At 40.5% G+C, this 25,286-nt stretch overlaps 1 protein-coding gene and 1 long non-coding RNA gene across 10 annotated transcripts in view; one reads left to right on the top strand and one right to left on the bottom strand.

Annotated features, from left to right (window-relative positions):
* The window catches only part of PRKCD (protein kinase C delta), a 63,956-nt gene extending 39,319 nt beyond the window's left edge, over positions 1-24,637 (bottom strand). The window contains exons 1-3 of one of the 7 annotated variants that reach the window (XM_065845855.2): positions 24,364-24,514; positions 21,074-21,188; positions 17,584-17,671 (exon numbers count right to left, since the gene is read on the bottom strand). The gene's annotated coding sequence lies outside the window, so the exon portion shown is untranslated. Of the gene's footprint in view, positions 1-8,518; positions 8,540-17,583; positions 17,672-21,073; positions 21,189-24,353; positions 24,515-24,550 lie in introns of those variants that run through there. The other 6 variants (XM_071813099.1, XM_071813101.1, XM_071813098.1 and 3 more) reach the window with 6 other exon arrangements.
* The window catches only part of LOC139828776 (uncharacterized), a 43,991-nt gene continuing 42,830 nt past the window's right edge, over positions 24,126-25,286 (top strand). For 2 of the 3 annotated variants that reach the window (XR_011740719.1, XR_011740717.1), the window contains exon 1: positions 24,785-25,103. This is a non-coding gene — a long non-coding RNA (uncharacterized lncRNA). Of the gene's footprint in view, positions 24,350-24,784; positions 25,104-25,286 lie in introns of those variants that run through there. The other variant, XR_011740718.1, reaches the window with a different exon arrangement.

Here is a 25,286-nt window from a genome sequence, read left to right as displayed (position 1 = left end):
CAGGACTGGATGTTTACTTCCACTACAGCACTTTAAGTACATAAATCCTCCTCTAATAGTGTGTGTTCCATGTTAGCAATTACTGCAAACCCACAGACATGGGATGTGACCAGGACTGAGAGGCAATTCACACAACTGAAAGAAGGTTAAGTAGATGCCCGTAACCCACTTCTTACGAAGTTATTCCACATCATGGGTAATTTGAGAGTCCCCTGTACTGAGTAAACAAAAGTTAAATCAACATTTGCCCAATGAATTTCAACTCTGTGGGAAAGAGCTGCAGACAGCTGCATTTCCAGCCTTTAATATAAAACCCCATTCTGCCCCTGTGGGACCATGGAAAAAAAATTACTCAGACCTGAAACACAGCTATATTGAAAAATCTATTTGCTTGTACTGTGAAAAGCCTTCATTAAAAAATAGTTTTGTAAATATAATTTTCATGCTCCTGTAATGCATCTCCTTCTCCAAAATCTAATTTTCTTCCAATTAGAGCATTAGGATTTTCTTAACTGTTCTACAACTAAGTCCATAGCTAAAAACACAGCTCTGAAACTTATTTCTGACAGAAAAATGTCAGAATTATAAAAAACAGCACTTAAAATTCATCTCAGGAAACGTGAAGGGAGAAAAGAACCTCACATGATTCTCTTGTAGCTGTCGGTACCCTCTGCTCATCTAAGATGTGTACTGAGAAACACTGGTTATTGGTGAGATGTGCACATATATCATATGCACAAAGATCAGATGTCCTGAGGAAGAAGAATCAGCTTCATTACTATCTCCCCACAGTTACATTTTGTACCTCTGAAGGTTTAGGGTTTTTCCAGTTTTAAAAAGTTATGAGAAAAATATTAACATAAAGCAATCATGATATTCAACATATATTCATGGACTATATTAAAAATTTGATGTAATCTTGACTACCAAACACATACTAACAGTTTTATAGCTGTTTTATAGAAGTATTTACCTTGTTTTGTTAATATTATACCATGCATTACAGCAGGGTATAAAAAAATTGCGTGTAGTGACAATTTACACATCTCAAGCAAATGATACAGACTGTTCAAGCTGATTTAATTTCCTTTTCCAGAGGAACACTGAGAAAAGAAAATGGAGACTAAACGCCATGTTGCTGACTTCAGACATTACCCACAAAAACTAAGCAGAAACATCTAGAACAAAGCCTGCATCTGCCCTACCATTCTTTATAGGACAAAAGGATACTTGGAAAATAAATTAAGTTCTTCTTCAGGAAGAAATTGGAGGGAAAAAAAGGCGAACAGATTCCTTCCTGCCATCGCAAATCTTAACACATTTTTCTAGCAACAGCATTCATTTACAGTGGAAGATGGACAGACATCCAACTAGCATAAGCAAATTAAGAGAAACTGAAAATAATTCCTTTAACAAAAATGGTGCTTATCATCTTTTATCAACCCACATTAATGCATTGTATTAATCAAACAGCAAACTGGATTTGCATACTGACCTTTCTCAAAATGTTTAACATTAACTGAAAGTTTGAGTGCAGTACAGATGAGCATTGGTAGACTTGTATAAATTGGGGCATTAGGAGTTGCAAGAATTTAAATCCGTAGTTATTCCAGATTTTGTTAAAGTTGCCCAAGGTTGTCACCTCTCAAAGACTCATACAACAAGTAACAAATACTCCAAGTATTTAGTACTGTTCTGAGGCAATGATGCACAGCTCAGCTACTGCCGAAGAAAAAGACTCTTCCCCAACCTTGAAAGTAGATTTGAGCAGTTCTAAAGTTTTACTTTGAGTTTTGGAACAAAATATTAAAGTAGAAGCATTTTACGTATTAATCTCGTACTGTTGCAGAATACAAAAGCAGCTTAGGAGACCTGAACAGTACTAGGGTAGAGTTGTTTCCACAGTCACTGTTTGTAACTTCCAACACCACCTTGAACTTTAGGATGAACAAGTACAAGAAAATTCTGTCTACAGAAAAAAAAACACCGTTTAGTTTGTGCTTTTTTTCTTGACAGGAAATATTTTTGGGCTCTTGGTTAATTCAAATAAACCTTCAGTATACTACACAATGGAAACATTAATTTCTGGTCTCCAAACAGAAAATGCTAAGATTCTCTAAGCAATTTGCAGCAGCAAGTTTAAAAGATACAGTTAAAATTCTTCTAGCATTATCTGGTGATGTAACGCAAAGAAATGGTTATTCGAGAGGCCCATGTAGACCCAGAACTCAGTGGAACACAGTATTAGATTTATGATCTCTGCATGGGAGAGTCAAAAGAACAAGGTTCAGGCTTGTGATCCACTTATGGCTGACCTCCACACCTCCACTTCTGTTTCCTATCACCATCCACCTACCAGAAAATGAAGCTGACCAAATGGATGAAGGCTTGTCTAGCAGCAGTAAGATGTCATCCTAAGGATTTTACTCTAAAGTCTTAAAAGTCTTACTTAGAAGTTTTACTATTTTTCCAAAAACAATCAACAGGAAAAGTCAGTTTTATACAGGTTGTTTCCAAAAGATGGACCAAATTTGTTATTGTACTGCTTTGAAATTGCGTCCATTGTTGTGAAACACCATGTACTTTAAGCAAGGTGTCAGGACGGACAGTTACACGTTCCTGCCAGCAATTCCACCTGCTTGAGGCAATGTGTTACGGAATTTTTCATCCTGACTCTTACAGGAAGGCTAATCTACAGTCTTTCCATATTTTTGGGAAGATGTATTACACATACAGGTTAATTAATTTTCTTCCACGATTCAACAGGGGAGAACAGTATTAGGATTCCTCCTTGATCTGAGTCATTCTTGTGGAAACTCCAAACTTCCTCACTTACTCATAAACCAGGGACCAAGAGTGCTGAGTAAGTATATAGCTCAGAATTGCAGAGACAGGTAATCTGCCATTACAAACACTTATTAAAAATTCCAAAGTCCTCTTTCAAAGCCGTTTTTTGGATTTGAAACAAAACCAGCAAGCTTAATTTCCAAGAGGCACTTCAAGCAATTTATAGACTGCCTACACAACTTTGAGATATGTATTTATAAAATTATAAGCAAGAATAATAGACACTTTTTTTTTTCCCAAAATATGTTCCTTGCAAGGGTCCTGCAACAAATTTGTTCCAAATAGCCTGAAAACCAAAAGTGATTTTATGATTATGGTAAAAGTAAAAAAATCTTCCAACCAACTCAAGAACTATTTAAGCTATTTGGAGCTCAATACTGTGAGGATTCCATACTGTGAGGATTACTTAAAACTCTACAGCAGCAAGCAAAACATAGCAAGAATTAACATAATATTATTTTTAAGATGGTATTATACAAAATGTACATACGGGGTCCACTTTAATTTCTTTCATAGATTTTCAATGTGAATCCTTGAAATGCACTTTGTAACAATTTTGTTGGGAACTACTGTTACTCCAAATGTTTCCTAAGAAAGATCATGATCAATGTCCAGTGGAGCCTGGAGCAATGGTAAGAGCTGTACAGGGGCTGCATGGGTGGGTGGGTATTGGAAACATCAAAAAGGACAATCTGCGGAAGAGCTGAAGAGCAGATGAATGTAGCTACATGTTAGTTTTGGATGCCAAGACTACATGCCAGGCTTGATGTAGATGTTAACAGCACCTTAACTGACAAGTTCTCAGTTATATATCTTACACAGTGTTAAGTAAAACCTATTTATCCTACAAAACTGCTACTCGGCAAAGCTCCAAGCTTCCCCTAACAGTACCTTCACAATAAATAAGACTAGATAAATATAAAGACTGATGAAGTGCAGAAATACTCAGAGACGTGAAAAAAAAAGAAATTAAAATATAAAGATAACTTTATTTTATGATATTATCTTCCTGATGTATTAACTAGTGTCAGCAAAGTCCATTTTAGCAAGAGTTTCTTCTGTTCTCTACTCAACTACCTGGTTAGAAGGCACCTGAAGACAGTTGTAATTCAGAACAGGTGGGTGGCAAGACCAGGCTTAAAACATGATCATTCTTTTATCTGTTATCTTACACACAAGGGAGGGATTATTTTGATACAAGTTTCACAACACCTCATCCAAATCCTTTACCTTGAGGAACACTACAGCCAAAGGTCTTTGGTTTTCATCCTGGCACAAATGCCCAACTTGCCTTCGCTTCTGCAGGCATCTCCCAAATAGGAAACAAGGAAAAGCAGCGTTCTTTCAGGATCTGACATTCGTTGGACCCACTAAAACAATGACTGAAACCTCATTTTCACATCCAAAAATAGACAAGAACAGGGAGAGATTATATTGCATAGCAGCAATCAGTGACTCCTGCTACTACAGGGAGGGGGCGAGTATCCATAAATGGAGACAAGGTCCCAAGTTGAACTGTACTGTTTTCCTTTGAGTTTGACCTTGAATGCACCACAACCTTCAAAAATGCTTTAGCTTTTCTGGTGCTTAGTTCGCTCTAATAAAACAAGATATATGTACTTGTCAGAGTGCTTTAATTATGAAGGCTCACAACACAAACTATAATATTGATAACAGAATTTGTTAACATCAACTCTCAGCTCAGTTTTGAACAAAGAGCTAGAATTTATGGCTCACATTTAGCAATGAAATTTCTAAATTCTAGATGAAAATTACTTATGTTGAGCCAATCACATGAAGAAGACTTACATGGAAGAGCCTGTACTTTAAAATCCAAATTGTCAATCACAGCCATATCTACAAAACAACTTATCACAAGTCATCTAACCAGTGGAGGAATCACATCTACAGAGCTGTAGCCACTGGAGGCTTTGTGGCATTAACCAGCTGTCAAAACACAGTTCAGTTCTATGGGAACACACCAAACATTCCCAGACACTCTGCCTCTAAGTTTACAAACACTCCATAACTAATGTTTAAGCATCTAACAGGAGAGATACGCTCCAACATTACATCCAGGGCCAATAGTGTATGACTTAAGATCACCTAACAGAGATAAAGGACATACTAATAACCAGAGATCCTTAAGAATTCAAGATTGTTTCGTCATTGGTATCTAGTAGGTGAAATAAACATTTTGGACCACATGATGTGCAGAGAGAAGTCAGCAACAGTCAGTCCACAGAGCAAAGAGGAGAAATGTAGATACGTAACAAATGACTCAAACATGTTCAAAAGCTATTAACAGAAGTGTTAGAAAACTGCATGAGAACTGACTGCATCTGGTGGGGCGAGAGGGAAGCAACATGCGGGAGAGAAAGGTGAAGATAAACTTTAAAATTATTACTTTCGCTGCTAGCTTTCACCTCTTTCAAGACAATTTCTCTGAATCATCCATGGGACAGACTTGGATGGCCTGGATTTGGGGACACAGACAGCACCTTTAAGATTTTTCCATCTCAAACAAACTACTAGAGAGTAGGACAGTGAGTTCTGGATTATCAGCGATTTTAGTCTGGTTATCTTTTTCAAATGACAAGCCCTAATTAATAATATTTAGAATAATTATTTTCCTCTCATCACACCTGAGTTAGGCCCCATCACTTCTAGGTTTAACCACTCCTTTTGGCATAGCTTACAGGCATAAATACTCCTGCGCAAGCAAGCTACGGGAGTGCATGGGAACAGGCATTTATTGAAAACACATAGTTAACAACACCATGAGTGGACTGATATGATACTAAACGTTTTAACTTGGCAATTCCTAATTCCAAGACATAGGAATTAAGGGAGGTAGGGGAGGGTGGGGTGTGGAAGTTATGGTATGAATTGGGAAGCAAGCACTCCATGATTTAAGGGAATAAACAGCTCATGTGCAAGTATTTTGACCTTCAGTTATCGCCAACTTCATTTCCCGTGCTCATTCCAGGTGGTAGCATCTCTGTCAGAATGCATTCCTGGGACCACGACTCGTCGTTTGGCTCCTAAATACGTACATTTCTTAGGAAGCAACGTATGCCAAAACACATGCCAGAACAGATATGATGGACACAATATCCCTTACTAGAATCCCAGCTCCTCAGCAGGTTCAGCAAAACCAGACTGTATCTATCATCTTTAAGCTTAGAGACTGTTGTGATGGGCCACTCCTGCTGCCCTAAGGGAGCTGAAGGACAGGAGTGGTCCTGAACCCGCAAGAGCTGGGGCTGTTAAGCCACCAGTAGAACCTTTCTGGTGGTAGCGAGGCTAATTCTACTGTGCTCTGACACATGCATAGCAGGCACCAAACCACACCTGTATTATTAATAATAACTCATCATCTGCTGCTCCAGAGACCGACCAACTTCACCGAGGGCAACCAGGCAGCCTGTCTGTGGCCTTTGAAACCTACACAAATCCCAAACCCAGCAGCTGCAGAAACTGAGGAGGTGCTTTGCTTTTGTCTTCTTCTTCATCTTTGTTCAAAGCAATGATTGGAGAAGTTGATCTTTACCCTTCATCACTCATCTTCCTGGCTGCAAAACTCCCTGTTCAGCCTTGCTGTCTGGGTTCCTTTCCAAGCTCCAAAACCTACAGCTGTGGCTTCTAGAAGCACTTCTAAGTAGAGGAAAACAGACAAATATTTAAAAAGTTAAACAGAAATAATAATAAAAAAGTATCATCAAACCAGCAGATCACTTTTGCTGTGGCCCAAGGAGTTCTACAAAGACTTGACACTTCTGGAACTTGAAGCTGATTTAAGTAACTTAGTTAACCCTGTCTTTATGCTGCACACATTTTATAGGCAACACATAGGACCAGATTTTTAAAAATAAAGCTTAATTTCAAAGGTACATAGTGCTCCCACGGAGGAATGTGCCATTTCCCAAGGCAAGGGCAAGTTTGGAGAGCTCTGCAATTTGATGTCTCACAACACTATGCCAACGACAACACATTTCTTGGGGGAAATGGTTAGAATAAAAGTCAGTAACACTGAGATTTTTTTGAGGATGTCAGGAGTATCATGAACAGAGCTGCAGTCATTTTCATTGCATTTGAAGCCTGTTGCTCGTGCAAGAATTCTGCATGCACAACCTAACTTCAGCAGCAGGTGTTTCAGCTGATCTTTTTCTTCCATAAATGCTCCATTTCAAGACATTAGTCAAGGCCTTTTTTTTTCTTTCCTTTATCTTTTTGTAAGGGCAGCTGTGGGCTTTTTGTTTCAGAAGGAACAAAACATTAAAAGCAGCAAGCCAGATCTTTACAGTATTTTTAAATCTTCCACTGAGTGCTGATTGTTATTTGAGCAAAGAATTTCATTAGATGGATCACTGACTCATTTCCAAACAGTGGTTCCCCTTTTGCCAGGAAGCTGAGACATAGTGCCTCCTGAGAAAACACTGAGCAACTTTTCTGGGAGGTGACTGACACTCTATGTCTATCCCACATGTGTTGTTTGAATATCATATACCTATTTCAGTGTGGCATCGAGAAGATAAAGATCCATCTAAATACACGCAGTTTAGCCTATATAAGCACATACTTCTTTCAGATTGCTCCTCTTCCTTCGAAACTACATTTTTGAATGATGAGACAGTAAGAAGATATTATAATGCAGAAGTAGTTAATAGGTAGTGCCTGTGTACTGTGTACTTACGCACACAATTACAAATAAAGTTATGACCTCTATTACCCAAATGATTCATTCAAAACAGCAATAACAGCCTCTGACACGAATTACAGGCATGACTGCTAGCAAACTCCACTGAAATTGCTCAACATCTCTGATTGGTATATGTGTTTTCAGTTACTTAAAACTATGTCTAATTTTATTCACCACATCGAAGCTCCACAGACTTGGCAGGTTTTCTGCCTTGAAGAGACAGAGGAGTTTCTAAAGTTTTACCTAAAAACTTCCAGCTCTTTATTAGGACATGGCAAGAAATCACCTGGAATGTACTTTGGAGACAAAGGTATAGTTAAAAACAAAGCATGAGATTAGCATCTTGAATAGATGAGAATGTTCTGCTTTTCCTATAACAATTTCCTTCCTTTAAAATGAGGATAATTCCATCTCTCAATGACACTGTGAAAATTCCCTGAAAAAGCTTGCAATAGTCTAATCACAAAAGGACAAGAAAACTACTGACACTATCTTCAGAGTAGTATAAGCAAGCACACAACAAATCAAAAATAATATACCATTCCCACAGAATTAAAGGACAAGGACAACAAAACCCCCCCACCTTCCTCCAGCCTTCACATAATTTAAGGAAGCTACCACATAACTACAGACTGGCCCAGTTGAAGTTTGCATATTAATCTTCATTTGGGCATTTTCCAACATTTCATAAACTCATTTTTCTGTTGGGCAATGGGAGATGTGATATACACCCAGTGTGTGGAACTGGCATGATTTCAGCCTAGTGGGTCCTTCCAGAATGTCATAAAATAAAAGGACACCTGTTCTACCAAAGGACAGAAGGACACAATTTCCATCCCACTGTATTCCTTGTTCCCAGTGACCTCGTCAGGCAATTATCTTCCTTTATGAGTGGAAATCTGGAAGCTTGCCGCTTCAAACAGCTGCATAAGAAATGAAATTGTGAAATTGTCTGCCAAGAGTACTCACCTGTCATACCTGTCTTTCATAGTTGGCAAGGATTTCATTCTGTCTTCTAAAACTCTTGGATAGAGACTGCATCTATGCTTAGGCAAGACAGACAAAGTCATGTCACCGGAAGAGTATCTGGGATTTTTCCTTGAATACACAAGGTAGTAGATGAACAATGTGCTAACCCAGCAAGTCAGCACTTTTGTCTTTCTCAGGAAGCACAACACAACCATCTATCCTGCCTACCTGTTTCTAGTACAGCCTACCCACAACATTTTAACTCAGTAAAGATAAAACCTATTAACTCAAATAATAAAGAACAAAAGAAATCTTTTGCTGACTCACTGTTTACCTCTTTTCCTGACTTTTCTTTGGTAGAGTCTTCCCAGACTTGTTTGTTTTAGACAGTCTACAACTTTAAAGACGTAGGCTACTGCAAATCTAAGTCCCAGTGAATGAGTCCTTCAGGGAGCAGGCACAGTGCTTGAACCCACCAGGAAATAATAGCTGACAACTGAGCAGAATCCATCTAAATGAGCCATGTAGCTTGAAACCTTTTCCTGCTTTTCCAGATTAACTGTGCAGAGCCACAGGAGACAAGCTTTGCACATTGTAAACGGAACAGCAATGAAACTGCACCACATGATTCTCATTCTCATGAGCACTCACAGTGAAGTCAAGAACAATTATTTGAAACAGTACATGCGTCTCTTGAGAAGGAAGCACAAGCTTCTTGCAACTCCTATAGCTTTATCACATCTAAATATCCCAAACTTGGACAATAACTAGAATATGAATGACAGAAAATAAGTTGGAGGGCAGACAAGAGGGGAACACTTTTGTTTCATATAAAGCATTGTCACGAATCTTTTGCTTTTTCATAGACAGAGCCAGCTTGGAGGCAGAACGCTAAATTATTAAAGTTGTGTCTTCATAGAGTAGAGTTAGGATTTAGCAATAAATATAACTTTGCAAAATGAAACATGTATATGCTTGCACTAATCTAACAGAGACCTTTTTCAATTCAATTCCATAAAAAGTTATATTAGCCCTTGAGAATAACCAGGACATTGAATGTTTCCACAGGCACTGGCAAAAAAAAAAACCTAAAACAAAACAAAACAAAGTAGATTAAAGTATATAGTAAAGTTTCAGCCATCAGCTCTGGAGCCATAACAAAGGCTTTATAATCTAAAAAAGATTAAATGGTTGCCATTTTAGAGTATTTCTGTGAGTGAGAGATAAATGAGAATATGGTAAAGGTCCAAAATATACCAGCTGAATAAAACCCAATCTGTTACATTTTCCAAGACAACACTCTGCTCTGTGAACTTTATGAGAAAAAGCTGGTGAGTCTAGCCAGCTTTTCCCTGAACAGGAAAACCCCAGCCCTGTATATCCATGGCAAAAGGAGCCAAAGAATGTAACAAAGACCCTTTCAAACATGGGAAAATATAACTAAGAAGGACAGAATGGCTACTGTGAAAGAACCAAAAATTTCATACCCTATTACATTTCCAAAGGTGGGATTTTATAGGAATACATGACTTTATTTGCATACCCTTACACCTCACGCTAATGTCCTATCAGTTCTTTTTAAAGTATTTCACTAAATAAAACAAGTGTAAACTGTGACAAACTAAATTAAGAACCATACACACTTGCAGAATTGTTTGATCACAGCACAGTTGCTTTGAATTTTACATCGAGTATCCACAGCTCCATTGACTCCACAAAGCATTTTGAAAGGGAAAAACCACCAACTATAAGCAACTTCAGAATGTCAGCTCCCTGTACTACCTCCTGTATGGCCAACTACTGAACAAACGCCCATTGGGAAGGTTAATACAAAATATCAGCAATTAAAAGAAAAATATTTTCAGTTGCTCCTTTGAAGAGCTTCAGACAAGCAAACTAATTATTGTGACAGATCCTGGAAACATCTGATTGCAAACTGCAGAGGACTTCACAATACACAATGGATTTTGGTCAGCAGGAAAAAAAAAGGGCAAAAAACTCAAACACCCCCATTCCTTTAGGATGACTAAGAAACTTTATTTTGTGCAAAATACATTTTACCACATCTCATTTTTTTCTCTGGAGTCCTATCCTTAATTTCTGAATAAACTAAAGTTGCACATATTTTCAGAGAGCACAAAGCTTTTTGGAGTTTCATGATTTGAAAGATTTCACTGCAGACCTTCTTTGTATAAAATGTCTTTTAAAGACAAAAGTACTGAACTGCAGATTGCTTTTCAGCAAAGCACAGAAATAAAAGGCATAGGATAAGTAAGGAGAGCACAGGAATACAAAGTGAAAAAATCAAAGATGAGTTTGAAACAATTCTGTGATATATGTTCTATTAAGATTGATGTCACCAGATTATGTCATGTGAAAATTTGTTTTAAAGTTGAGAAATTGAAGTTTCAAGTTAATTTCTCTCTTGCTTAAAACAACATCAAAATAATGTTTTGCCATTTTCTGACTTCAACAACAAAAGTTTGTTGTTGTTTGTTTGGGTTTTGGTATTTTTTGGGGGCACACATCCCTTAGCAGGTGCCAACAGCACTGGTTAAAACAATTGTAGCAGAGAGAAAAAATATTGCCTTCATTAACATTTAAATCATGTGGGCTGTCTGGCTAAAGTCAGGGAAATTTGGTTCTTGAAACTCAAGTTTGCAGCACGAAGTACAAATGTGAGAGTTTTCTTATTTCTATGTCAGTGATGGTGTTCCTATGTCACCCAAACTACGACTGTATTTAGATTTTTGCAAGCTGGTTTAACTGTTTTCAATCTGTTTTTACTCAAATATTGCTCAAAGTCTGGTGAGCCCAAGTAACTCAAGTCACTATCTAATTCCTTCCTGATATGCTAGGCTGTACATTATCTGAGTACGTGGAGGCAAACCAAAGTCTAACAGCAACAGATAAACGTGGTTGTCTTTGCAACAGAAAAAGGCTCCAGGCAGAGTGAGGTACAGAGGTTTCTGGCTTTTGGTTGGGCTATGGAGTAAAACAGTATTCTGCTTTCCCTGCTGGGTTACTTCTAGCACTGTTAGCACTGGCTGTAACAGGATGAGGTTTATCTGCAATCCTGTCTCAGGCCCTTTGACATCTCTCCCGGGTGCAGCTGCAAGGCCCTTATGCTGCTGAGAGATCCCTTAAGTAACGTCCTGGCTACATCACGGCTACCAGTTCGGCACTTTCTACTGATCGATAAAGAATGCAATTTTTTTATTTGCTCAGTTGGAACACACAACCAAACATCTTAAAAATTATTTCAAAGTCAAAGCTTACTTAAAAAAAAAAAAATTTCTTTTTTTAGTAGTTAGCAGCACCTGAAGACACAGAGCCTGCTCACAGCATGAGTGTTGTGCTACAAAAAGCCAATTCAGAACTTAGACAATTTCAACACACAAATGAACTGAAGTTGTTGCATTCCATGTAAAGCCTCAGAGGCTGAGAGGACAGGCTTACATCTAATTCGATCTACAACTTGTGGCTGCACCAAACATGCAACAGGGGCTGTCTGTAGCTTCCACCCTCCCCATTACCGTGTTCCTTCTCCAAAGGGAAAGGGTTCTGCTCATCGGTAACTAGAATACCTCCTTCTTGCAGTTTATCAGATCGAGCACTCAGAAGATTCAAAAAGCAAAATTCTCTTTAGCTGATTGGGAAGATTTGCAAGCTCAGCCAACCCTAATCTCAGGTAAACATGAGGACGATCCGACGTTGCTATTCTGGTTTTATGAACTTGCTCCCAGATAGTCAGCATCAGAACACGGTTCTAAGCGATACTGAGCGAGAGTCTAACTCGAATCTGTGGAAAGATTAAATGACCCAAAAAAGCTTTTACAGCTTATTTTCTGAGATGACAAAACCCTCTCTCAGTTACTGAGCTCATTTTCTCCCCATCTTATTAACAACCTGCAGGGGGGCAAAATATGTGAATTCTTAATGTAAAATCTAACTTCAAGGGAAAAAAAAAAACCTCAGAAACTTTATAATACATCATTAAACCCCAAAGAATGCACACAAAACCCCACAAAGTCTCCAGACTATTTTCTTTCCCCCAGGATGCTGGCAGAAACATTTACCTCATCTTTGTTCCAGCCCTGATGCAGCATTGTACACTGTCAATTACAGGGGAGTTTCTCCACTTTCCAGCAGAGAAGGGCTTAGGCCGTGCAAGGCTGGGAGTGGGTGTCGTTTTGCAGCACGCACGGCTGAGCTCAGTGTGGTCAGTCCTACAATGCTAGATTTGAGCAAAGGGAAGGAACCCGGATGGCTCAGCACTTGCCCTGCATGAGATGGGGCTGGCAGTGAAGTGTGGAAGGTGACAGCCCCCAGCAGAGTCCCCCAGCCAGGCACTCACGCTCAAGCTATTGCAACAGGGAAAACAAGCAAACAACTAAAGAAAACATAATGCATTACCCATGTTCTTCTGGGCAAGGAACAAGCAAGCCAAGCAGTGACAGAACAATTCTGCTACCCAGTACACAAGCACCCTTGCTGTCACATCTCTTCAGAGTCCCACATCCAGGTCCAATCATTTCTCCCTGCTTCCCTCCATTGCTTCATGCATTGAGCACAGATGGTAGATAGAGCCTTGCTCTGGTATTTATACACAGTCTTTAAAAGGCTCAGGAAGTATAGAAACTGATGTACTGCAAAGTATATATTTTTTGTAGCTTTGCAAATTTCCTAATAAGTTACTTTGGGAGTAAGCAATTCAGTAGAGGTATTATGTGTACTTCCAAAAGTAAGAACCTGATCAGAAGATCATAAATACGCTCTTCTTCATTTACTGGCTGCAACCCCATTCACTAGAACTCTAAGTAAGAGCTAAAGAATCACAGGAATAATACCAAAAGCACAGAGACACAAATGGGCATGGTTTTAAGTTGCCTTTAACTCTTATTAGGCAGCAGGGTGCTCTTAGTAACTAAAGCAAAACTAAATGCAGCAGAACAAGGATACATTCTTCCACCTGGGTCTTGTTGGGACTCCTTGCCAATAGCCAACATTTTCAGTTACATAAATCTGGCATCCTTTTTTGTGCTTTTAAGAAGATAAAATGCTAGACATGGCTGCCTTTTCCTTTGAAGTATTTGAATGCTCATGGTACTGTCTCACCACAGTGTCTGAGAAGCGTTAAGTGAACAGCCGAGCTTGGAGAGCTGTTAATTCAAAACAGAGCTGTGGAACTCTCATGGTTTGTGTAAAGCAAACAAAGAAAAACATCCTTTGGTTGAGAGACTCCCTCAAAAATCTTTTTAGTATTAGGATCAGCTTACTCACTGGAAAGCAGCACCAAGTGGTAAAAAAAAAAAAAGGACCCAAACCATAGTACAAGTAGATAGTATTTTTATCTAGAATAGAAATGATGCAAAAATCTTTCCATAGCCCCCCAAATAAGATCTGTTTGTCAGTGGGATAAATCTTCAATAAAGCAAAAAATCCTCAAGAATTCAAGTGCACCATCACTACGTGTGTGTATCAAAAGGGTTTAAAATAATTTAGAGGCTTTTCCTTACTGTCTGTAGAGGTGTACAGCAATTTTTTCCAGCAAATGACAATCCAGTAAGCGATAGTTAAATTTAAGGAACTGAAAATATTTCTTTTTTCTACTAACTGACTTCCATCACAGTCACCGCTGAAGTTATTATCAAGTCTTGTAACAAAAACAGAAAAAAGAAGAAAAAAAAAAGATACATTTTCTATTTGACTGTGTCCCTTTGACAAAAGTGAATGCATGCTATGTCATGGCTTTCAGAGTATTTTTAGATTAAAAAAAGATTTCCATTTTAGGTCATTACAGCCAAAGAGCACTGCTGATAAGTAAAATCAGTTTTGTTATCCACCAGATGAAGCTCAGCTCCTTGCTGCTCTGATAATTAATTTCTTATCATCTATTTCATACGGACAGAAGGGACAGACAGGTTTCTTCCTGGGTATTTTTCCCTGTAGAGTCCTAAGTAATTTTACAGCTTTCACCTATCAATCAAGTTGAGCTTTGCTCTGAAAGTAGCAGCAGAACTTGTATCCATACAAGTGACAAATCAGTTTAAAAGCGTTTAGAACGATTGCATTTGCATAAACATTTGTATTTAACTGCATTAGTGTAAGAACCGACAAGGCTTAGCTATGATAAACTGACTCAATTTGGACATGGCAAAGCTGTTGAAATACATTTATTATAATGTTATCCAATTTAACTAAATATATTTTGGCCTAGCTACATTAAATACCTACATAAGACCTCATTTTCTTCAGGAAGCAATGGGGATTAATTGGCAAGTTAGTTATAATCACATATTCTACAAGATGAACTGCTAGCTCATCCCTGTGAAAAAAAAAAATCATTAAAGACTTCTCCAGCTTTTTATGCAGCATTAAGCATTTACCCACAATATAAAGCACTGGGAAATGCTGGAAAAGCCCTGTCAGTGTTTCAGCAGCTTAGAAAGAAGAAAAACAACACAACAGTAATATTTTGTTGTTCTTAAAGTACGTCAAATTATGCTCCAATGTCCAGGAAGAATTCTCTACCTGACTTTTGGTTTCAGCACTTCTTACAATTAAAAAAAAATAGATTTAGCCTGTTCTCTACTCCATTTAGAAATGCAGTCATTTGTACATAAAAAGATGTATCTGTATTCCCATAAATATGTACTTAATTTATGTTTTATTTATAATTATATATTCACTAAATGCACAATGTACACAAATATATGCACTAAATGCACACATTGCTGCAAGAAATAAGCAGGTCCCTGCTTCAAGGTTTTGAAATTAGGCTTACACAATGCAAAGCTCTAGTGACAAAAAGATTGGGGTCACAGTTATTAACCAGTAAGAGAATAAGGAAACAAGGAACAGAACAACACACAAAAAGTAGAGGAGATTGAAACTAAAAGTGGATTTTGATCACAAGAGGTCTTTCGATTTGTACTTTTCTTCAGATAGGACACACAATAAGAAAAAAACTCAGCATAACGAGAGACAATAAAAGCCTGGCCTGTTTTGGCTTCTCTTCCCATTCCTTAAATACATATCTATATAAACTTCCAAGCAAATAAACATTTCTCTTTGCTTCAACTGCCACCCACTGGAAAATGAAAGCAACATTAATTCCAAATTGCAATGTCCTAAATGGGTCAGAAAACAAATCCGACAGATACTGGTACAGATTTCATTAAAGCTCTGGGATTGCCTTGAAAATCTTAGTGGCACTACTAGAAGTACACAAGCTTTCAAGTTAAACTGAAACAGAGGACAGAACACAGCAATGAGCCATAGCTCCACTTCTCCCTGCCCCAGTGCCACCCAGTGGGTGTCTGGGTTTTATTGCCAACGTTTTGGAGAGGAGTCAGAGTCCACGAGCATGAAGTGAGAGTAATAGGGCTGGCAGCTGCCTTCTGACAAACGTGGTGCAACAGCCACGAGCAGCATCGCGTAGCCTGGCAGTTCTCATCGTTGCTCCGGCTGTGCTCCCGCTCTGTCTCTGTGTTCACATTGCTGCTCTCTCCTGCTTGCTCTTGCCTTACAACAGTGATGCACCAACGTCCTGGCCAAAACAGCAGCTTGGACATTCCAGCTGTCCCTGCATCAGCAACCCCCCTGTTCCCTTCAGTGGACACATGGGGTGTCTGTGGTGCAGATCCAGTAACTTACATCTTTTCAGTAATAGAGCAATGTGGAAATGCTTGCTGAAAAAACAGCACAGGCTGCAAATGAGCATTATCATACGCTTAGATGAAAGCTGCTCTAACTTTAGACAAAATAAACATATACTTTCACCAAGAGTATCTAGGATAGCATCTAGGATGGGACCAGACTGCTTTCAGTGGTGCCCAACGACAGAATGAAGAGCAACAGGCACAGACTGAAGCACAGGAAGTTCCATCTAAACATGAGGAGAAACTTCTTTCCTTTGAGGGTGCCAGAGCCCTCGAACAGGGTGCCCAGATAGGTTGTGGACTCTCCCTGGATACATTCAAAACCCACCTGGACACATTCCTGTGCAATCTACTCTAGGTGAACCTGTTTTAGCAGGTGGGTTGGACTGGATGATCTCCAGAGGTCACTTCCAACCCCAACCATTCCGTGATTCTGTAATATGAGGTATTTGCACACAAAAGCATGCACATCACATGCCATGACAGCAGGTTGCAAAAATGCAACAAGACTCACCCTTATCTGGAACAGACTGTCCCCCAGACATGCAATTCTGGTGATCCTGCACTGAGGCTGCAATGGCTCAGCCAGGGAAGTCAGCAATCACAGCCCAGACCATTGGGCAAGCAAATCTGAATGATACAGACCCACCCTGACTTCCTGGAGAAAAAAAACCCTACCTCTATCAAAATAAGACCAAATACACAGGGAAAATTAGATTTCAGAGAACCTTCCACGTTCAAGATATTCTCAAGTGCATATGCGATGAAGCAAGTTTTGCCAACAGAATAGCTACTCTGCAATTATGGATGAGCTATGGGGTGTAAGTTGATTGCAGATTCCCTCACTGTAAGTGTCTGAGGAAACCACAGGAAAGCAAAAAAGCCCTAAGAAGTTAATACAAGCTCTGTGGGGATTAACAGACCCGTAAATCCTTTGGTCCAAATAATACTTTTCTTCAAAAATATCTGTAGGGAAAAAAACAAAAAACCAAAAACCCACCAGGAAAAAAACCTGGCAATACTCCATCATGACATTTCTCTTCTGCTGTTGTAAAGGTGGGGAGTCCCACAGTGGAAGAACTTCACTCACACAAGAGATGCTGCTTTCAACAGGGCCAACTCGGGGCCAGGATACCTGCCAAAGTTGCAATGCTGCTTTGAGCTGTATCTTCCTGCTCTCTGGTATCCCAACAGGATTTTTTCTAGGCAGGACACAAGTGCTGTCTACTGACCCCCGATTTTATCTGTCCTCCCCTAGCCCTTGATCTAGGTTTGAAGGAACAAGGTAACTGCAGAAGTCTCTTTTTTAGCTGAGAGAACGCAAGAAAATATTTTCAAGAGCTGATGGCTCACTGCATTCAGATCAAAGCAAAACTGGACACATTTTAGCTCTTAAGTTACCTGGAAGAGTTTAGGTCCATGTTAAGAAGCTCTTGCCCATGGGATGCTGCTTCTTAGACAAACTTGTCAAACAGAAATCATTCAGCTCCTGTTAGTTATTGAGGAACAGAAGCAAATACAATATGAGAGAGCTTGCACGATTTCCTGACAGACCAATCTGCTCTGGTATTTGGCAATCATCATCCCCAAGTCATTAGTAAGAATATTTGAGGTTCAGTGAAGGCCATAGTCATTGGCCAACAGACACGTAAGGAAACAGCTAAACTCCTGTTGAGCAGGAGTTCAGAATTCACAGCTCAGCACACACACAGCGGTAACGGACCAGCACACCAGGTGGGAAGAAATACAGTCATCATTGCTCAGGGAGTGCAAGAACTGGTCTATCAAAAAAAATTTCTTTCAAAAAACCCCAATTACGAATAATGTTGCAATACTGATATCCATCAATAGCATCTATAATCAAATTTATTCCTTCACATGCAGACATACTTGTATGACTGATAGTTTCCAATCTTATTTTTTTAAATTTAATCTATAAAAATAAAAGAGTTCGTTATCAAAACAAAAGATCCTGGCAGCACCTACTTGATGAAAGACAGCCATCTGTGCTCTTACAGGAATAAACATGAAATGTATATTTATATCTTTTTTTTTTTTTTTTTTTTAAATAAGCAAGAATAAATCTTACTTTCCCAAGTATTTTCCAGTAAAATATTCTGACACACAACTGTGTTCTTCAGCAACTGAAGTATTTTCCCCAGCTCAACAGGCACTAATAAAATCAGTAAGGTAAAAACATACTCATTTTGGTTACAGTCATGCCAGCAAAATGCATCCACCCATAGGCATTACGAAACATATCATAAAAATCTTGAGATAAAACATACAGGTCAGTCAGGGTCATATTTCAAATATGACAGTCTTTCAAAGTTATTTCACTATGTCTATTCATCTTAATTTTCCTTTAAAAGGATATAATGGGCCCTACTTGCAACTGGCTGGACCAATTCTAAATTCCTACCAATTTTTTACACAGAGGGCTTTTTCAAAAGAAGGGACTGTTTCTTTTATGACAGAAATACAAGATTCCTTCTTTGTTCAAAGAAGAATCAAATATAGTCTCCTCTTAGAAAAGCAGTGCTCAGCCATCACACAAAGTGTTAACAATAGCTACACACACTACACTTGTACTCACTGGGGAATTTCTCAGAAAAATCAGTCTGAAGAACCCAAGTTTAACCTTGAGTTTGGCTGCTACACATTTGTGATCATCTTTTCAAGTATCTATCTACATGTTTAATCTTAAAAACATCTGGCTCTAAGTTAAAAAAAAAGCTTTACTATCAGAAAGACAAGCCTGGTATCACAACCAAAAATCCTCTTCCTTTAAGCTGTGCCTAATATTGAATATTGATGCATTCAAGGCACTGATGTAAATTAGATATAATTGGTATGACAAGGAAACAAAGTCGTACTGACTAAACACTCAGATTTCATGAGTTCCTTAGGCAGAAAAAACTTAAGCTTATACTGCACTTTCTCAAGAAAACAGAGAATATGATAAAGAATGAAATGTACAAACAAGGATTTTGTTACATCTCTAATAAATACGTGTTGATGGGGGAAAAAAAAGAATTTGAAACACCCAGAAAGTAACTTGACACTTGAATGCTAAAAAAGCATGCAATTTTCTCTCTGACATCTCATCATTATATGGTTGTCAGACAACGAACAACTAGGCTGAACCAACACAGGTCTAGGCTTTCAGCTCCAAATCAATAGCACACATAACTTCGTAGCTCAGGGGTGGGGAACAAATCTGGGGCTGAAGTTTAGATTTACTGCGTATGTTTCAAGATACGCTGTATTTATAGCGGGTAGCCAGGATTAAACCGAGTATATAAATACTTAAATAATTTATGAGGCTGCAAAAGACTAAACATAATGCAAATCAAAACCACTCATGCACAAATGTACACCCGTTTTAGAGTTTTTCAGGCATTCAGGGGATGAGAAACAGGATACTAAACTGACAACTTGTCTGAGCCCAGTGAGGTGGAAAGGTCGTCCGCCCCCATGCACCTCTTCAGAGAAGAGGGGCAGGTTGACTAAGCTGCTGGGCAAGAGCTGGTTTTAGCAGTCTCTCCTCGCCATAAACACATCCAACACCCACTGCAATGACCCCTTGACCAGTATCTGCTCTCCCAGGAGCAATCCCAGTCCCGCTCTCACCACCAATGGGTGAAAGTGAAACCGTTTGGTTACACTTAACCAGACAAGACCTGACTGATCAAACTCTCCTCCCTTAGCAGTCAGGCAAGTATCATACAAGGGTTAAATGCTTAATGTACATCAGTTCCATGAAGTTATCTGTGATGGTCACTCCCAGACTTTATGGATGATGTTTATTATTACATGAATACCACTGTGCTTAAATATCCTTAAGTAAACTTTTCCAGATAGAGCATTACACTCCATAAAGAAATTACCAGGAAGCACGTTAATTTCAGTAAGAGGACACCATAAAAAGTATTCTGCGGTTCTATGCGCTTTCTTAGTTTGAGAAATATTTTTAAAGAATTGATTTTATGGCCTGCCTCTTTGACTTGCAGCTATTGATACACATCTGTGCTGTATGACTCCCATCTGCAGGAACTGTCAAATCGATCATCAATCAGAAAAGAGCAACAGCTAATTTAATAGGTTCAAAACATAGCTTCATGGATGTCTGGCCACCTTTCTGTCACTGAAAGGCAGACATAACGTTCCACTTGCATAAATTTTCATTAGAAAATGAGAAAACTTGCACAACTCTCACCAAGGACAGTTTGCGATGTCCCCAGCTTTCTTGTGCCAGATCTCTCATTTCTCACCTTTCCTGGTGTCTGTGGTGACAGAAGCAGTTCCAAGCCACAAAGGCAGCAGGGGCGGCCCACTGCTTCCTACAGAGTAGACTTTGCAAAATTACTCAAATGTCATAAAAGGCTAATGGAGTAGCTCTGGCTTAGTGAAGTAATGCCTCCTTAAGAAAAAACTCTCTTAAATGTAAAAGTAACTGCCTTTTAAATGAAAATGTAACACAAATCATTTCAGCGTTATTTTACCAAGGCTGTAAAGAGCTCTCCCAACCTCATCTCTGTTAATTGCATCTTTGCAAAGCACAGCCAAGAGGATGGGGAATTATTACATTTAATGTGCTACCCAAATAGCTCTGAGTGGGCACAAGCAGTTATCCTCCTCTCCCTATTGCTGCTCATCCTTTGGCTCCACAAAAAGCTCTGTAGAACCAAATTCTGCACTCAGATTATGCAGGTAAAGGAAGATTTAAATAAAGATGACAGGTTTTGTCATGGAGCAAGGAAAAAATTTTAAAACTACTGGAACACAAACTGTTTTGGTGGTTTTTATGCAACTTTTGGACAGAACCTGATAACCAGGATGCAGAAGCTGCATTAATGCAAAGATAATTTCAGAGTAAAAATCACATTACCTTTCTCATCAGCGGATGATTAATAGAGGAATTTGGTTCCCAGTGAAGTCAGCCAGCCCCCAGACTCCACTGGTAAATCCCTTCTTGTCATCTTTCACATTCAGCTCTGACTCACCTGCAACAAACATTTCAATCTCTAGCCTATCCATTTTTTCCTCCATCCTTTTTACAGCAAGTTTATACTTCATAAATGTAATTTGTGGGATGGTGGACTACGGATACACAATGCATTTGTACTGCAGCAGGAAAAGACATGCCTGCATAACCTTTAGTGAACTTCAATACCTGTGTCAATGAACCCAATACAGGCACGTACCTCAGTGCTAGAGAACACCTGTGAATTATTTACACTGTACAGTCCATACTGAGGCTTGTGCCACCACAGCTTCACTGTGGATTAGATGGACCAAAGCAAATTTTGATACATGCACAGGTGCTACAGTCCCACCTCCAGCTGTGGTGTGGCTGTGGAGCCAGAGGTGGTGACAGGGTTCCACTTTTTGGGAGCAGCAGCCAGAGCTGAGCCCCAGCTACGGATGGGAAACGCATCCCTAGGGCACAGATTTGCTCCTCTGCACAGACAGGGTGACAGGGACGTCCTTCGAACAGACACCAGTATGAAGGGTTAAATTAAATTATCAGGCCCTGAAGCACTCAATTTGACATGAACTTTTAATTGTAATGACTGTGGGTTTTAGACAGCCAAATAAACTCAGAGGACTGAAAGCTTCTATGCTTGTCCCAGGACATCAGTTATTTTAATAAAAGATGTCCTCTTTCCAGGCTTTATGGTTATTTCCTTGATATATATAGCATCAAACAGCCAAGTTTCCTTTGAAAGAGTCTTCTAAAGATTTCTCTTTAACAAAAGCAGCTACAAAATTTCACAAATTTTCTAGTTTAGAAATAGTTTAAAATATAAATAGTTTAATAATTTAAAAACAATTCCTTTACAGAGTACCTTTTCAAATATACTCTGTGGTAAAAACGCCAAATTTATCATATAACACTTCTTCATCATTCCATTCAATAAGAAAATTTAGACCCTACTATATAATTATGCCTAATAAAAAGACAGGTTATAATGAATGAAATACAAAATGGAAGAAGTTTGAGAATGAACTTGTCTCTGGTCAGAACACTATGAGTACCTTCCTGATCAATTATCTCATACACATTAACTGAAAAGAATTACCTTACATACTCATAAACCATACATACATCATAGCTGTGTAACAGAGTATCATTTTCTATACTTTTGCATCAGCCACTGAGTGGCAGCAATTCCTTCGTAGCATGAAAATTTCAAAGTACTGCTAACTCTCAATTCTTGTATGCTACCTCTAGATTTTCTTATGTTTAGCATTTCACACAACCATATAAATAATGCCTAGAGAAATACCTTGTTATATAGTTCACTTTTTAAATTATCAAAGCTTCAACAGTTATGTACTTCATTCTGATAATCATACTTCCTTAGAAGTTTGCTATATTAAATTTTACAAAGAGAGAACTTTCAGTAAAACTATGTGGATCAAGGAAATGGGAAATACCAGCATTTAATAATTTCTTTAACTAAAGCACAGACCTGCAATTTATTGTGAAACCAAAGGTGAGGGTGAGAAATTTTAAAAACAATTAATCTAAATCTGTGTCTTGCAGCCTTGTTTCCTTCTTTCCTCAGTATTTGCAGGTTCCCATAGCAGTGTCTTGTGGTGACTGAAATCTATCAGTCCAAAGACAGATATCTGATTTCTTATGACAGCGATTTTCAGGAACTAAAATGAACAGGAAATACTGCATATACACTTTTTTGAAACGATGTTTATGAATTATTGCTTAACCACTTAAGAAGCACTTCGTAGTCTCTTATTCAGAAAGCTACATTGGCTATATTTGGTTACAGCTTCCTACTTGATCAGTACAATGCCGCATGACATAATTTGATAGATGGAAAGCCAACGAGGTTGTTTGCTGGCTTATTACACTGATACTAGACTCATGACAGTATGAGGCCAAGAACAAAAAAAGCTTTAAAAGAAACTAAACACATAAGTGCATCCAGGACTTTGACAAAGACTATTTGTAGAGATGTTAAGTGTTGTAACTGAGGCTTTAAACGAGTCTCTAGAACTAGGAAAACTAGAACTAGCATGAGAACTGACTATCCCACACCTGTCTTGTCTGCATATTCAGCTCTGTCCTCGGAAACACAACTGTCAAGAGATGGGACATGGGGCAACATTGTTGCACTCAAACCTCCTGTAAGAGCTCCAAGGTCCAGATTAACACTCTGCTCTGCACTACTTGAATAATCTAGAAGTGACATGGTGCAATAGTCAGAGCTCACAAATAAACAGATGTCAGACGTAACCATGGAATGCCATAATTCAATTATTTTTATACTTCATACCCTAATGCAAACAAGGAATTTTATAGCGATGAACTGAAAACTGTTTTTTAAGAGATGCACGCCTGGCATGTTCACAAAAGCAACAGGCATTCCTGCTCCTTGATGTGTTATTGTTTCTCGCCATTCAGCTGGAAACTCGACCGTTTAAAACACCGTGCATTTTATCTGCTACAAACTCTATCGTGAGGGAGACAGAAACAGAGGATCAAGGCGGCTGGGTAAAAACAAAAGTTAGTTTCATCAAACTTGGTATTTCTGCTACAAGGAAACTCCGTGTTTCTGTCAAGCACCACACGGATCTCGTTCCCTCCTCACACGGGAAACAACCCTCTACCCCCGCCAACGCTCCCGCGGTGCCTGCCCGGCCCTCCGGCCGGGGCTCACACACCTTCCCCGCTCAGGGTCGCGCTTCCCCGCGGACCAACCAAGCCGCCCCATTCCGAGCAGCCCCGAGCTCCCCGACGGGAGGTTTCGGCAGACAAAGCCCGCGGCCGGGCCGGCCCCCGCCGCAGCCCCCGGCCCGGGGCGTGGAGCCCAAAATGGAGGCGCGGCTGAGGAGGAAGCCCCGCGGCAGCCGGCGCCCCGGGCCCGGAGGCAGCCCCGCCGGGAGGCGCTGCCTGGTCCGCCCGCCCATCCTCCCCTCACGTCCGATCCGCCGGGATACACTCCGGAGCGGCGGGCTCAGCCCGCCGGCGGCTGAACCGGGCGCCCGTGTCACCGCCGGGAGCGCCCGTGTCCCCGCCGGGAGCCCCACGGAAGCCGGCCGGGCCAGAGGGAGCCGGAGCCCGTCTCGCTTCCTCATTCACCCCGCGCCAGGCGGGGCAGGAACTGCCGAGCAGAGGGAGCCTCTGCAGCAGAGGCAGGTACCTGCACTCACCCGCGTCCAGGGAGCTGTCGGGGACCGCGGCCACCACCGAGTTTCGGGCGCTGTCCCGAGAAAGCGACTGAGTAAGCGACTGAGGGAGTGAGCGATCGGGTCTCCGCCGCCACGGCCCGGCCCGGCCCGGCCCGGCCTCCCCGCGCTCGCTCCGCCCACGGGGCGCAGCTCCGGGCTGCGCGCTCACCTGCTGCCCCTCCCCGGAGGTGCTGGGGAGACGCTGATGGAGGTGGCGGCGCTGCCTCCTCACCCGGAGGCGCGGTGGTGGTTGGTGATGTCCCGTCATTTCGCCGCCCGGCGCGGTCCCTTTCCCCTCCCTTTTTTTCGCCTCCCCTCTCCCGTTCGAGGCCGCCGCGTGTGGAAACGCCTCAGACCTCGCCTCCGCGGCAGCCCGGGGAGCCCTGGGCTGGCCGGGCGCCAGCGCCGCGTACCTTGACGGGCGGTTTGGCCGGAGGGCCCCGCCGCTCCCTGGCGCGACGCCGAGGTGGGGAGGCCGCGGCTGCAGCGGTGTTGGTGCTGCAGGCTCTGGGCCGCGTTTGAGACGAGGAAATTACTTAAGTTTTTCTGTTTTGTGGTGGAGTTTTTTCGGTTTTGGTTTGGTTTGTTGTTTTTTTTTTTTTTTTTTTCTTTGTGTGTGTTTTGGTTTGTTTTTTGGTCTACTTGTCGGTGAGCCATGAAGAACATCTAGGTTTGAGGAGCTGGAGCTCAGCTGTTGAGCGCTGACAGTGTGTCTCTGCTTGGTGAGCAGCAGCACCTGAGTTTCATCACCTGTCTGCCACGCTCTCTCTTATAGGCTTTTGTTTCACGTGTTCTGTGGTGGCTTAAAAGCCGTAGATGTTGTTTTAATAATGGGGCCAAAGCTGGGCAGGCTGTAGCTCTGGGAGTGCTGCTGTCATCTCAGCCACCCCAGAGGTGGACAAAGT

Source organism: Patagioenas fasciata, chromosome 10, assembly GCF_037038585.1.
Source record: "Patagioenas fasciata isolate bPatFas1 chromosome 10, bPatFas1.hap1, whole genome shotgun sequence".
Lineage (NCBI taxonomy): Eukaryota > Metazoa > Chordata > Aves > Columbiformes > Columbidae > Patagioenas > Patagioenas fasciata.
Note: the sequence above shows the minus strand (reverse complement) of the source record. Positions and strands in the feature narration are given on the sequence as shown.